Consider the following 15495-nt stretch of genomic DNA (forward strand, 5'->3'; position numbering starts at 1 on the left):
ACTGGGCCAAGAAATATCTCAAGACTGTTTTTTCTAAGGTTTTATGGACTGATGAAATGAGAGTGAGTCTTAATGGGCCAGATGGATGGGCCCGTGGCTGGATTGGTAAAGGGCAGAGAGCTCCAGTCCGACTCAGACGCCAGCAAGGTGGAGGTGCAGTACTGGTTTGGGCTGGTATCATCAAAGATGAGCTTGTGGGGCCTTTTTGGGTTGAGGATGGAGTCAAGCTCAACTCCCAGTCCTACTGCCAGTTTCTGGAAGACACCTTCTTCAAGCAGTGGTACAGGAAGAAGTCTGCATCCTTCAAGAAAAACATGATTTTCATGCAGGACAATGCTCCATCACACGCGTCCAAGTACTCCACAGCGTGGCTGGCAAGAAAGGGTATAAAAGAAGAAAATCTAATGACATGGCCTCCTTGTTCACCTGATCTGAACCCCATTGAGAACCTGTGGTCCATCATCAAATGTGAGATTTACAAGGAGGGAAAACAGTACACCTCTCTGAACAGTGTCTGGGAGGCTGTGGTTGCTGCTGCACGCAATGTTGATGGTGAACAGATCAAAACACTGACAGAATCCATGGATGGCAGGCTTTTGAGTGTCCTTGCAAAGAAAGGTGGCTATATTGGTCACTGATTTGTTTTTGTTTTGTTTTTGAATGCCAGAAATGTATATTTGTGAATGTTGAGATGTTATATTGGTTTCACTGGTAAAAATAAATAATTGAAATGGGTATATATTTGTTTTTTGTTAAGTTGCCTAATAATTATGCACAGTAATAGTCACCTGCACACACAGATATCCCCCTAAAATAGCTAAAACTAAAAACAAACTAAAAACTACTTCCAAAAATATTCAGCTTTGATATTAATGAGTTTTTTGGGTTCATTGAGAACATGGTTGTTGTTCAATAATAAAATTAATCCTCAAAAATACAACTTGCCTAATAATTCTGCACTCCCTGTAGTAACATAGTAACATAGTACATAAAGCCGAAAAAAGACATTTGTCCATCCAGTTCAGCCTGTTATCCTGCAAGTTGATCCAGAGGAAGGCAAAAAAAAAAACGTGAGGTAGAAGCCAATTTTCCCCACTTTAGGGGAATAAAAGTTTCTTCCCGACTCCAATCAGGCAATCAAAATAACTTCCTGGATCAACGACCCCTCTCTAGTAGCTATAGCCTGTAATATTATTACACTCCAGAAATACATCCAGGCCCCTCTTGAATTCCTTTATTGTACTCACCATCACCACCTCCTCAGGCAGAGAGTTCCATAGTCTCACTGCTCTTACCGTAAAGAATCCTCTTCTATGTTTGTGTATAAACCTTCTTTCCTCCAGAGGCAGAGGATGTCCCCCCGTCAAAGTTACAGTCCTGGGGATGAATAGATGATGGGATAGATTTCTGTACTGACCCCTGATATATTTATACATAGTAATTAGATCTCCCTTCAGTGCTCCCCAAAATCCCAGCAATAGTAATAATTCTGTGCCAGACTGCAGTAATAGTGCTCCTACAGTGCCCCCAACAGTAATTGTGTCCCAGAAGTAATAATGGTCCCTTAGTCCTCCAGTTGTAATAAAACCCCACTTGTAATGTGCGCCAGTACACAAATGCTCCGTTGTGTGGCAGTAAAAAAGAATAAATACCTCCTCTTAGTGCCCCCAGTAGAGTCAATGTTCCCAGAGTGCCCTCATGTGATCCATTGACCCGTACTGTGTGCCACTACAAAAAACACTTAGTGCCCCAAGTTGAGCTATGGTGCCCATGGTGCCCCTATAATTTGCGCCAATATAAAATACTCCAATATAGTGCCCCCAGAAGATGCCCCCATAGTGCTCCGCCCCATTTTATATAGTGCCCCCAGAAGATGCCCCCATAGTGCTCCTCCCCGTCCCCATAGTGCCCTTCATAATGTTACAGTATAAAATGACCCTATAGATTGCCTCACATAGATGCCCCCATAATGCTTCTCTCCCCCCTTCCCCATAGTGGCACCAAAATGGGTGCCAGTATTAAATGCACCTATATAATGCCCCATAGTGCTCTTTTCCCCCCTTCTCCATAGTGCCCCCCCATAGAGTGCCAGTACATAGGGCCCCCATAGTGCTCCTTCCCCCCTTCTCCATAGTGCTCTTCCCCATAATGTGCCAGTATATATGGCCCCCATTAGATGCCCACATAGTGCTCCTTACCCCCTTTCTCCATAGTGCTCCCCCCATAATGTGCCAATATATAGGGCCCCACCCCCCTTCTTGCCACACTGTACTAAAAATAATTAAAACAATAAACACTTATACTTACCGCCATGACACTGCCATGCGATGCAGGCCTCTTCCGGACCAGGGCCCGCTCTGTACGGCTCGTGCCGCCTGCACCGGCCTCTGATAGGCTGCAGGCCTAGTGCCTGTAGCCTATCAGAGGAACGGGCAAGGGAGACGTTGCAGAAGGGATTAAATGTGCAGCTAGAAAAGCGCCTACCATTACAAACTATGCCAGCCCCAGCCTGTATCAGGAAGAGAAAAATCGCAACCAGTCTGGCTTAGGACCAAGGGGAGTTTTAGGTGTGGACACCACAGATGTATCTGCTGCACACACATGTTAATATCCAAGACTTTTGTTTCAGCCTCTAATAATAGAGTTTTTCCAGTTAAAACATATCTTAACTGTAATACAACCCATGCTGTTGTACCATCAACGCAATTAAATCCAGAATACGGAATAACATCTCTGATGTGCCCCACCATGGCAATCGCAATGTATCTGCAGCTAGTCTGCATTTTGCTATTTGCCATGGTGGGGACACAGCACACATGGTGGTACAAGGTATAGAAAAAGTTTTCTTGCCTAAACGTGGATGAGACCACAGGAGAAAATTATTAAATAGAGTCCTTCTGGATTTTTGCATTGAACACATGTCAACCAGACGGCTTAAATAAACGTCTGGATCTGATTCTGCAGCAATAAATCATACTTTACAGTTCCAAGCGTAAAACTTTTTCATGTGTTTTTTTCTGAGAACACTCCCAGGAGATTTCTCCTTTTTTGTAATGTGATTTTTTTTTATCACACTCTACTATTTTTTTCAGCAAAATTATTAGTGTGTACCTAGTATAAATACTATGTGTATCCCCTCATCTCTCTTTCTTTGCATAGTAGTCCTTCACTATGTACATGTATGGTCAAATGTTTTCTTTTGTGTTTTTTCTTTTCTTTTTCATGAGAAGAGCTTTGAAGGTGTGGTACCTTTTCTTGGGGGTGGTTACATGCCTGTGGAAACAATTAGTGAAAACAGGTGCACCTTCCCCTTTAAAAGGTCTCACTTCTAATGTCTAACTGTGTCATGAGGAAGGGCTGAAATTTGTCTCTGGTAGCCCGAAACGCATAGACAAGACTGCTATTTTTGTAACTGATTTTACCGCAAGCACAATAAATTTACATTCCTTTACTTAAGTGGAGATGGATTTCTTCAAACCTTATTTGTACATTATAAAAATAAATATTTAAAGTGTCCTTATTTTCAGCCGCTTTCCTTTAGTGGAGTAGAGAAGTCAGGGGCAATCCAGGCCTTGTTCATTTTTATAAGAGTCAAACCCTCAGCATTTTCAGTTGACAGGCGGATGCGCTTATCAGTTATTATGTCCCCAGCAGCACTAAATACCTGCTGTCACAAAACGCTGGCGGCAGGGCATCCCAGCCCCTCCAACGCTTAGAGCGCCAGTTTGTGCCACGTGTTCAGCTTGGACACCCAATAGTTGTAAGGAAAAGAGAGATCATTGAGGACGCTGACATGGTCTGCTACGTACTCCTTCACCAGCTTCCAAAAATTTTCCCTCCTTGTGACACTAGGCCGTGCATCAGGGTGAGGGTGCTGGCGGGGTGTCATGAAACTGTCCTATGCTTTGGAGAGTGTTGCCCTGCCTCTGTTGGAACTGCTGTGTGTTCCCCTCGTCTCCCCTCCTCGGTTGCCCAAGGAACTACCTACTCTGCCGCCAGCGTTGTCAGCTGTAAATTTTTGGAGCAATTTTTCCATAAGGACCTTATGGTATTGCACCATTTTGCTCATCCTCTCCACCACAGGAAAGACAGATGAGAAGTTCTCTTTGTAGCGGGGGTCGAGAAGGGTAAACAACCAGTAATTGGTGTTGTCCAAAATGCGTAAAACGCATGGGTCACTTGAAAGGCAGCCTAACATAAAGTCAGCCATGTGTGCCAGAGTCCCAACAGGCAAGACTTTGCTGTCAAACTCCTCATCCTCTTCCTCCTCTTCTGCCCATCCACGCTGAACAGATGAAATTAAATTCCATGAGTACTACCCTCTGTAGCGGAGGCAACTGTCTCCTGCTCCTCCTCCTCATCATCCAATTTCCGATAATAGCGTTATCGCTGCTCACCATCTGTTTTGATTCCTCAAAGTTTCTTGAAACCTCACAGAGGTCAGACATCCATGCCCACTCCTCGCTTGTGAAGAGCGGAAGTTGACTGGAAAGGCAACAACCATGTTGCAGCTGGTATTCCACTAAGCTGCCCACAAAGCCTGGCCAACATGTGGAACGTCGAGTTCCAGTGCATGCTCACGTCGCACAACAATCGGTGAGCTGGCAATTGTAAGCGCTGCTGCAGCGTTGACAGACTGGCGGAAGCTGTCGATGACTTGAGGAAATTAGTACACACGCGGCACACCTTCACCAGTAGCTCAGGCAAATTGGGGTAAGTTTTGAGAAACCGCTGAACCACTAAATTGAAGACGTGGGCTAGGCATTGGATGTGTGTGAGCTTGCCGAGCTCCAAAGCCGCCACCAAGTTACGGCCATTATCAGACACAACCATGCCTAGTTCTAGGTTGAGTGGCGAGAGCCACAGCTCAGTCTGGTCTCATATCCCCTGCCACAGCTCTGCGACGGTGTGCTGTTTGTCACCTAAGCAGATCAGCTTACGCACAGCCTGTTGACTCTTCCCCACTGCAGTGCTACACTGCTTCCAGCTACCGACTGATGGCTGACTGGTGCTGCAAGAGGATAATTCTGAGGTGGAAGTGGAGGAGGAGGTGGAGGAGGAGAATTGGGGGCTGGAGTCACTAACGTAGGTGGTGGCAGAAACCCTGATGCAATTAGGGCCCGCAATCATTGGCGCCAGTAGCACCTGTGCCATCCCAGGGTACGACTCGCTCCCAGCCTCCACAACGTTCACCCAGTGTACCGTCAGGAAAATTTTACGTCCATGGCCGAAAGCACTTGTCCATGTGTCAGTGGTTAAATGGACCTTCCCAGTAACTGCGTTGGTCAGGGCACGGGTGATATTACAGGACACATGCTGGTGTAAGGCAGGCATGGCACACAGAGGAAAATAGTGGCGGCTGGGGACTACGTAACGAGGGACGGCCGCCGACATCAGGCTGCGGAAGGCCTCAGTGTCCACAAGCCTAAATGGCAACATTTCCAGGGCCAGATTTTTGAATCCAGAGGGAAAACAAACCAGGCTGGTGTAGTGAGCTGCGTTTATATTTATATAGGCAGACGCGTGGTTGATTAAGTGTGGTTGCGTAAGTGTGTGACTTAAGATTAAGTGACTTTAGATTCAGGGACTTCAGTGGGGGACTGCAATTAACCAGTTTCTTAGTACTACATTATATTGTATTTTTCACTTTTGTGGTGTAATCCCCATTTAGTATGTGTTGCACAATTGACAACGCGGTCCAGTGCACATCTTGCATGATGTATGCAGTCCTGGAACAGCTGTTCGAGGGTGTATATCTTTGTTCAAGATGTGAGCAAATTAACCATTTGGAATCGCAAATCGAGTCTCTAAATGGGCAAGTTGCAACACTGAGAGGCTTTGACAATTTGCAAAAGAGTTTGCTTCTCACCGAGCAAGCACTCTTTGGGGTAGATGAGGGGGAGGGTGACAGAGAGGAGGCTGAGGAAAGTAAGGTAGCTAGCTGGGTAACAGTTAGAAAGCGGGGTAGAGGGAAGAGTGCCAGGGAGGCTAGCCCTGATCTGACACACCCCAACAAGTTTGCACGGACCTCAAAGGTAGTATTTTCCGAAATACTACCTGTACCACGGGCCACACAAGAAAGGCAGTGGGAGATTAGGGAGATTAACAAGTGACTCAAGAACTGGTGTAGAAAGGAGGGGTTTGGGTTCCTGGAGAACTGGGCCGACTTCTCTATCGGCTACAGGCTCTATCGTAGGGACGGGCTGCACCTCAATGGGGAAGGGACAGCTGTGTTGGGTAAGAAGATGGCTAGAAGGTTGGAGGAGTGTTTAAACTAGGGACTGGGGGGAGGGAAATTACACTATAGGAGGGGAAGATAGTGCAGATAGAGAACGGGGGCAAGGTAGTGGGACTGGGGGAGGAATGGAAGGAGGGACTAGAACAGTTCAGAAGGAAAGGTGTAGGGTAAAAAATATACATAAACCTCTCAAATGTATGTATACTAATGCCCGAAGCATGACAAATAAAACTGGGGAACTGGAATTAGCTGGATTATAGCTATGACTGGGCAGTTAATGTACAAGGTTACAGTCTGTTTAGAAAGGATCGTCAAAACCGGAGAGGGGGAAGGGTCTGCCTTTATGTAAAGTCCTGTCTAAAGCCCACACTCCATGAAGATATAAGTGAGGGACATGAACATGTGGAGTCACTGTGGGTAGATGTCACGGACGGTGTACAGGAAACAAGACAAAGTAACATGCATATATGACTCACTGGATCCAAAGCTAAGAAAGCAAAAGGGAGACCCCTGCACAAGACCTAGCACTTTCCCTGGCTGCTCAGCCTATGCAAAGATCCCAAAGGTGGATGGTTGCATATCCACGTACCTCGACTATATAACCCCTGAACACCCTACAATAGTGAGGGGACACGACCACCGGCTCCCTACACCAGACACGGAGGGAGTCAGGGTCACCTGGGATCCAGCAAACAGAAAATAACAGATAAATGTACAGCACTTAACTTTGTAGCAGACTGGGAAACAGGATCAGCATGCACACACACTCCAGGAAGAAGTATAAGCCGCCCAGTAAAGCATTATGGGCAGGAATTTAAAGGGAAGCAATCAGTCCAACTACATGACAGCTGAGAGAGGCTAACGAGATGAGGAACTGAATACCACAACAAAGAAAACTCAAGGAGGAGGTTCTGAAAGGCCTCTGTCAGAGCTTCTCAGCTGTCTGGTTGTGACAGTACCCCTCCCTCTACGAGTGGACTCCGGACACTCAGAACCCACCTTCTCAGGATGGGACCTATGGAAAGCCCTGATGAGACGAGAGGCCTTAATGTCCGTCACTGGGACCCACATCCTCTCCTCAGGACCATAACCCTCCCAATGAACAAGGTACTGAAGAGAACCGCGGACAACACGAGAATCCACAATCCTGGAGACCTGAAATTCAAGATTCCCATCAACCATAATCGGAGGAGGAGGCAAAGGCGAGGGTACAATGGGTTGAACATAAGGTTTCAATAAGGACTTATGAAAAACATTATGGATCTTCCAAGTCTGAGGAAGATCAAGACGGTAGGCAACAGGATTGATGACAGACAGGATTTTGTAAGGCCCAATAAACCTAGGACCCAACTTCCAGGAGGGAACCTTCAATTTGATATTCTTGGTAGACAACCACACCAGATCACCAACATTCAGGTCCGGACCAAGCACACGTCTCTTATCTGCCACACGCTTATATCTCTCACTGCTCTTTAGATTATCCTGAATCTTTTGCCAAATAGATGACAAAGACGAGGAGAATCTGTCCTCATCAGGTAAACCAGAAGACCCCTCTCCCGAGAAAGTCCCAAACTGCGGATGAAACCCATATGCACCAAAAAATGGTGACTTATCAGAGGACTCCTGACGACGGTTATTTAAAGCAAACTCAGCAAGGGACAAAAAAGAACACCAATCCTCTTGATTCTCCGCCACAAAACAGCGCAGATATGTCTCCAGATTCTGATTGACGCGCTCCGTCTGGCCATTCGACTGCGGGTGGAAAGCAGAAGAGAATGACAACCGAACCCCCAAGTGAGAACAGAAAGCCTTCCAGAATCTGGAAACAAACTGTGTGCCCCTATCAGAGACTATGTCTGAAGGAATACCGTGCAATTTGACAATGTGATCAATAAATGCCTGCGCCAGCGTCTTAGCATTGGGCAAACCAGGAAAAGGGATGAAATGCACCATTTTGCTAAAACGGTCCACCACCACCACCAGAATCACAGTCTTCCCCAAGGAACGAGGCAGGTCCGTTATGAAGTCCATGGACAGATGTGTCCAAGGACGGGAAGGAATGGGTAAGGGAAGGAGAGGACCTGATGGCCTTGAATGAGGGACTTTGGCACGAGCGCAAGTCTCGCAGGCTGCCACAAAACCCTCAACCGACTTACGAAGCGCAGGCCACCAGAATCTCCGAGCAAAATCTTGTGTCTTAAAGCGAGAGGCACAAACAACCTCCCAGGAGGACAAAGATCAGGAGCCTCTGACTGGGCTGCCTGCACCTCTGCCTCCAATTCAGAAAAAAGAGCAGAGACCACCACACCTTCAGCCAAAATGGGACCCGGGTCTTCAAAATTCCCGCCTCCCGGAAAACAACGTCAAAGGGCATCTGCCTTCACATTCTTAACTCCAGGGCGGAACGTGACAACAAAATTAAACCTAGAAAAAAACAAAGACCATCTGGCCTGTCTCGGGTTCAGACGCTTGGCTGACTCCAAGTAGGCCAGATTTTTATGGTCAGTAAATACGGTAATAGGGTGTCTGGCTCCCTCTAGCCAATGGCACATTCCTTAAAAGCTAACTTGATGGCCAACAATTCCCTATCTCCCACATCGTAATTTCTCTCTGCGGAGGAGAGTTTTTTCGAGAAAAAGGCACACGGTCGCCATTTGGCAGGAGAGGAACCCTGAGACAAGACCGCCCCCACACCCACCTCAGAAGCATCAACCTCAACTATGAAGGGTAAAGAAATATCAGGTTGCACCAAGATGGGAGCGGAAGCAAAACTCTCCTTGATATTAGAAAAGGCCTTACGCGCCTCTAACGACCAGGAAGAAAAATCTACCCCCTTTCTGGTCATATCAGTGAGTGGTTTAACAATAGAGGAATAATTCAAAATAAACTTCCTGTAATAATTGGCAAAGCTCAAAAAACGCATCAGCGCCTTCTGATTCTCAGGAAGCTCCCACTCAAGCACAGCGCGGACCTTCTCGGGGTCCATGCGAAAACCAGAAGCGGAGAGAAGAAACCCCAGAAATTGAATTTCTGGAACCGCAAACACACATTTTTCCAGTTTCGCATATAATTTATTCTCCCGCAGGATGAGCAAGACCTGACGTAAATGTTCCTTAAGAGTTTTGAAATCAGGAGAAAAAATCTAAATATTATCCAAATACACTAATACAAATTTTCCCCATCAAATGATAAAAAATGCTGTTCACGAAATGCTGAAAAACGGCTGGTGTATTCATCAAACCAAAAGGCATAACCAAATTCTCAAAATGGCCCTCAGGGGTATTGAAGGCCGTCTTCCATTCCTCTCCTTCTCTGACCAGGTTGTATGCCCCTCTTAGATCTAATTTGGAAAAGACTTTAGCCCCAACAACCTGGTTAAACAGGTCCGGGATCAGAGGAAGCGGATAAGGGTCACGAATAGTGATACTGTTCAGCTCCCTGAAATCCAGACAAGGTCTTAAAGAACCATCTTTTTTCTTAACAAAGAAAAAACCAGCGGCAACAGGTGACTTCGAGGGTCGTATGTGTCCTTTTCTCAGACTCTCAGAGATATAAGCACGCATAGCGATCCTCTCAGGTTGGGAAAGATTGTATAAACGAGATTTAGGCAGCTTGGCGCCTGGGATGAGATTAATAGGGCAATCGTACTCCCTGTGCGGTGGCAAATCCTGAACTCCACTCTCAGAGAAGACATCCGAAAATTCAGAGAGAAAAGATGGTACAGTCTTAGTAGCAACCTCAGAAACAGATGTCGTGAGGCAATTCTCTCTGCAAAAGTCACCCCAACCATTTATTTGCCTCGCTTGCCAATCGATGGTGGGGTTATGTTTAGTGAGCCAGGGTAGCCCCAACACTAGAGGAGTAGGCAAACCGCTAAGGACGAAACATGACACATCCTCAACATGAGCATCACTCATAATTAAACGGATATTGTGAACTATGCCCTTTAATGATTTCTGAGAAAGTGGAGCGGAATCAATAGCAAAAACAGGAATATCCTTTCCCAAAGTGCGCACCTGGAAACCATGAGTTATTGCAAATTGATTATCAATGAGATTGACAGCTGCTCCACTATCCACAAAAATCTCACAAAAAATGCTCTTGCTCTCTAGCGCCACCCTAGAAGGCAGGACAAAACGGGAACTACAAGCAAATGGAAAACCTTCAATTTCCGCCTCAACCCTGCCAATAGTAACAGACGGAACATTTTTAAAAGATTTTTTCCTGTTTGTTTCTTTATTACTCCCAGAAAACTGTCTGAATCTCCTAGAGGGACAAACATTTGCCAAATGATTTATACCTCCACAACAAAAACAAACCCTCCCATGCGAGCTGAATCTTCTATTGTCAGAAGCAATCAACCCCAGCTGCATGGGCTCCTGCTCAGAAGGGGCTGACAGCGACCGAGACCCCTGCGCACAGAATGAGACCGCTGCACTGTCCTGGGACTGAGTATGACAGGAAGGAGATATCTCTCCTCTCTCTCTAAGACGCCTGTCAATACGAACGGCCTGAGACATAGCAGAGTCCAAGGAAATCGGCCTCTCATGAAAGGCAAATGCATCTTTCAATCCCTCTGAAAGACCATGGCAAAATTGACTTCGGAGTGCAGCATCATTCCAACCAGTATCAGCTGCCCATCTCCGAAATTCTGAGCAGTATATCTCTGCGGATTGTTTACCCTGGCATAATAGACGTAGTCTAGACTCAGGGCTAAAAAGAATTTATCCACTGAACGGAGAGGCCGTGCCCCCTCCGGCAGCGAAAAGGCCCAAGACTGAGCGTTACCCCTGAGCAGCGATATAATGATCCCCACCCTCCGTTCCTCATCACCAGAGGAATGGGGAAGAAGGCGAAAATGGAGTTTGCAAGCCTCTCTAAAACGCACAAAATTCTCACTACCCCCGGAGAACGTATCCGGGAGCGAGATCTTAGGCTCAGAAAAAACTCCATGAACGCAAGCTGAACCAGTCACTTGAAGCTGAGAAAAAGTCTTACGGAGATCAGCTACCTCCAATGAAAGACCCTGGAAGCGTTCAGCCAAAAGTGAAACCGGATCCATGCTTGAGACGGTTTTGGCGGCTTATAATGTCACGGATGGTGTACAGGAAACAAGACAAAGCAACATGCATATATGACTCACTGGATCCAAAGCTAAGGAAGCAAAAGGGAGACCCCTGCACAAGACCTAGCACTTTCCCTGGTTGCTCAGCCTATGCAAAGATCCCAAAGGTGGATGGTTGCATATCCACGTACCTCGACTATATAACCTCTGAACACCCTACAATAGTGAGGGGACACGACCACCGGCTCCCTACACCAGACACGGAGGGAGTCAGGGTCACCTGGGATCCAGCAAACAGAAAATAACAGATAAATGTACAGCACTTAACTTTGTAGCAGACTGGGAAACAGGATCAGCATGCACACACACTCCAGGAAGAAGTATAAGCCGCCCAGTAAAGCATTATGGGGAGGAATTTAAAGGGAAGCAATCAGTCCAACTACATGACAGCTGAGAGAGGCTAACGAGATGAGGAACTGAATACCACAACAAAGAAAACTCAAGGAGGAGGTTCTGAAAGGCCTCTGTCAGAGCTTCTCAGCTGTCTGGTTGTGACAGTAGAGATACATGGAGCTAAAAATAATAATAAATTACTAATAGGAGTTTACTATAAACCACCTAATATACCAGAGTCCACAGAAAATCTACTACTAAATGAGATAGACAAGGCAGCAAATCATAATGATGTGGTTATTATGGGGGACTTCAACTACCCAGATATAGACTGGGAAACTGAAACTTGTACATCTCATAAAGGAAACAGGTTCTTGGCAATAACCAAAGACAATTACCTCTCCCAACTGGTTCAGGACCCGACTAGAGGGACGGTCATACTGGACTTAGTATTAACCAATAAACCTGACAGAACAACAGACATGCAGGTTGGGGGACACCTGGGAAATAGTCACCATAAAGTAATAACCTTCCAATTATCATTCAAAAGAGCGTTTCTACACGGTGAACAAAAATACCAGACTTCAAAAAAGCTAAATTTAGCCAACTAAGAGAGGCCATAGGCCTAACTAACTGGGACAAAGTCCTCAAAATAAAAATACAGCCACAAAATGGGATATCTTTAAAAGCATCCTAAAATCTCATTGTGAGAGGTACATACCGTATGGGAATAAAAGGTTAAGGAACAAAAATAAACTAATGTGGATAAACAGAACTGTAAAGAAAGCAATAAATGACAAAAAGAAAGCATATAAAACACTAAAACAGGAGAGTAGCATGGAAGCACTGAAAAACTATAAGGAAAAAAATCGAACATGTAAAAAACTAATAAAAGCAGCCAAACTAGAGACCGAGAGATTAATTGCCAAAGAGATTAAAACTAACCCTAAAATGTTCTTCAATTATATAATTGTTAAAAAGTATAAATCTGAAGGTGTCGGCCCTTTAAAGAGTAATGAGGGGGGAGTCGCAGAGAGCGACGAGGAGAAAGCAAAGCTGTTAAATATTTTTTTCTCCAATGTATTCACTGAGGAAAATAAACTGTCAGATGAAATGCTGAATGTAAAAATAAATTGCCCATTAAAAGTGTCCTGTCTGACCCAGGAAGAAGTACAGCAGCGACTTAAAAAGATTAAAAGAGACAAATCGCCAGGACCAGATGGCATACACCCCCATATCCTAAAGGGGAATTAAGTAATGTCATAGCCAGATAGAGCCTGGAAACTATAGGCCGGTAAGTTTAACATCTGTTGTGGGTAAACAGTTTGAACGTTTTCTGAGTGATGCTATCTTAGAACATCTCAATGGAAATAAGCAAATAATGCCATATCAGCATGGCTTCGTGAGGGATCGGTCATGTAAAACTAATTTAATCAGGTTTTATGAGGAGGTAAGTTCTAGACTTGACAGTGGCGAATCAATGGATGTCGTATATCTGGACTTCTCCAAAGCATTTGACACTGTACCACATAAAAGGTTAGTATCTAAAATGAGAATGCTCGGACTGGGAGAAAACGTCTGTATGTAAGTAAGTAACTGGCTGAGGGATAGAAAACAGAGGGTGGTTATTAACGGTACACACTCAGATTGGGTCACTGTCACTAGTGGAGTACCTCAGGGGTCAGTATTTGGCCCTATTCTCTTCAATATATTTATTAATGATCTTGTAGAAGGTTTGCATAGTAAAATATCAATTTTCGCAGATGACACTAAACTGTGTAAAGTAATTAACACTGAAGAGGACAGTATACTACTACAGAGCAATCTGGATAGACTGGAGGCTTGGGCAGATAAGTGGCAGATGAGGTTTAACACTGACAAATGTAAAGTTATGCACATGGGAAGGAATAATGCAAGTCACCCGTACATACTAAATGGTAAAACACTCGGTAACACTGAGATGGAAAAGGATCTAGGAATTTTTATAAACAGCAAACTAAGCTGCAAAAACCAGTGTCAAGCAGCTGCTGCCAAGGCCAATAAGATAATGGGTTGCATCAAAAGGGGCATAGATGCCTGTGATGAGAACATAGTCCTACCACTTTCCAAATCATTAGTCAGACCACACATGGAGTACTGTGTACAGTTCTGGGCTCCTGTGAACAAGGCAGACATAGCAGAGCTGGAGAGGGTCCAAAGGAGTAACTAAAGTACAAACTAAAGTAATAACTGGAATGAGGCAACTACAGTACCCTGAAAGACCTGTATTTGCAAGATTATCAAAATTATTCACTTTAGAAAAAAGACAACTGAGGGGAGATCTAATTACTATGTATACATATATTAGGGGTCAGTACAGAGCTCTATCCCATCATCTATTTATCCCCAGAACTGTAACTGTGATGAGGGGACATCCTCTGCGTCTGGAGGAAAGAAGGTTTGTACACAAACATAGAAAAGGATTCTTTACGGTAAGAGCAGTGAGACTATGGACCTCTCTGCTTGAGGAGGAGGTGATGGTGAGTACAATAAAGGAATTCAAGAGGGGCCTGGATGTATTTCTGGAGTGTAATAATATTACAGGCTATAGGTACTAAAGAGGAGTTGTTGATCCAGGAAGTTATTCTGATTGCCTGATTGGAGTCGGGAAGGAATTTTTTATTCCCCTAAAGTGGGAAAAATTGGCTTCTACCTCACAAGTTGTTTTTTTGCCTTTCTCTGGATCAACTTGCAGGATGACAGGCCGAACTGGATGGACAAATGTCTTTTTTCGGCCTTATGTACTATGTTACTAGTAATTTGGAAAGTTGCGCATTTAGTGCTATGGCCTGTGGGTGGGTGGCTGGGTATTTGCGCTTGTGTTTAAATGCCTAGGGTAAGGACATTTGTACGCTGCGCTGGGACACGGAATTGGATGTGGTCGCTGAATGTGCTTGCGAAGGTTCAGGTGCAGGGCGGGAGGCATCCGGGCCTGCGCCTTCAAAGGGAACTGGCCAGCACTTAACACAGGGGAAGAGGAGGCAATAGTGTGACCCGCAGGCACAGATTGTGGACCCAGGCGTTTGGCCCACCTATTGCGGTGCTTTGATGCCATGTGGCGGATCATGCTGGTGGTGGTAAGGTTGCTAGTGTTCACGCCACTCAAATTTTTGTGGCACAGGTTGCAAATGACAATTTTTTTTGTCGTCCGCACTTTCTTCAAAAAAGCGCCAGACTGCGGAACACCTATCCCTTGGCAAAGGAGATTTCCACAAGGGGGTGCTCCGGGGAACATTTGCAGGCCTTTTTGGTGTGGTCCGCCTTCTCCTTTTTGCCACTCCACTGCCTCTTTCAGCCTGTTGTGGTGCTGCAGATCCCTCCCCCTCTGTACTGCTGTCCTCGCTCGGCTTGCCACCTTCCCAGTTTGGGTCAGTAACTTCATCCTCCACCACCTCCTCTTCCACTTCCTCACTCTGATCATCCTCCTGACTTGTTGACCTAACAACAAACTCAGTTATTGACAACTGTGTCTCATCCTCATAATCAACCTCTTGAGACACTCATTGCCATTGACTTATTGGCAACTGTATCTCATCATGAGTTTGGGAATCAGTCCACAAGATCTCATGTCCCTCTTCAAGCAGGCTTGTCGAGAGGCCCAAATGAAAGAAGGGCACTGAAAATAGATCCTCAGAATATCCGAGTGCAGGATCACTTGATTGGCAAGACTCTCCATGGTGGGAGGAAGGAGGATCAGGGTGAGGATTGTGTTGACCAGACTCTTGGCTACTGAGACTGGATTTGGTGGAAGACAGGGTGG

The sequence above is a fragment of the Bufo gargarizans genome, chromosome 5, assembly GCF_014858855.1.
Source record: "Bufo gargarizans isolate SCDJY-AF-19 chromosome 5, ASM1485885v1, whole genome shotgun sequence".
NCBI classification, from domain to species: domain Eukaryota; kingdom Metazoa; phylum Chordata; class Amphibia; order Anura; family Bufonidae; genus Bufo; species Bufo gargarizans.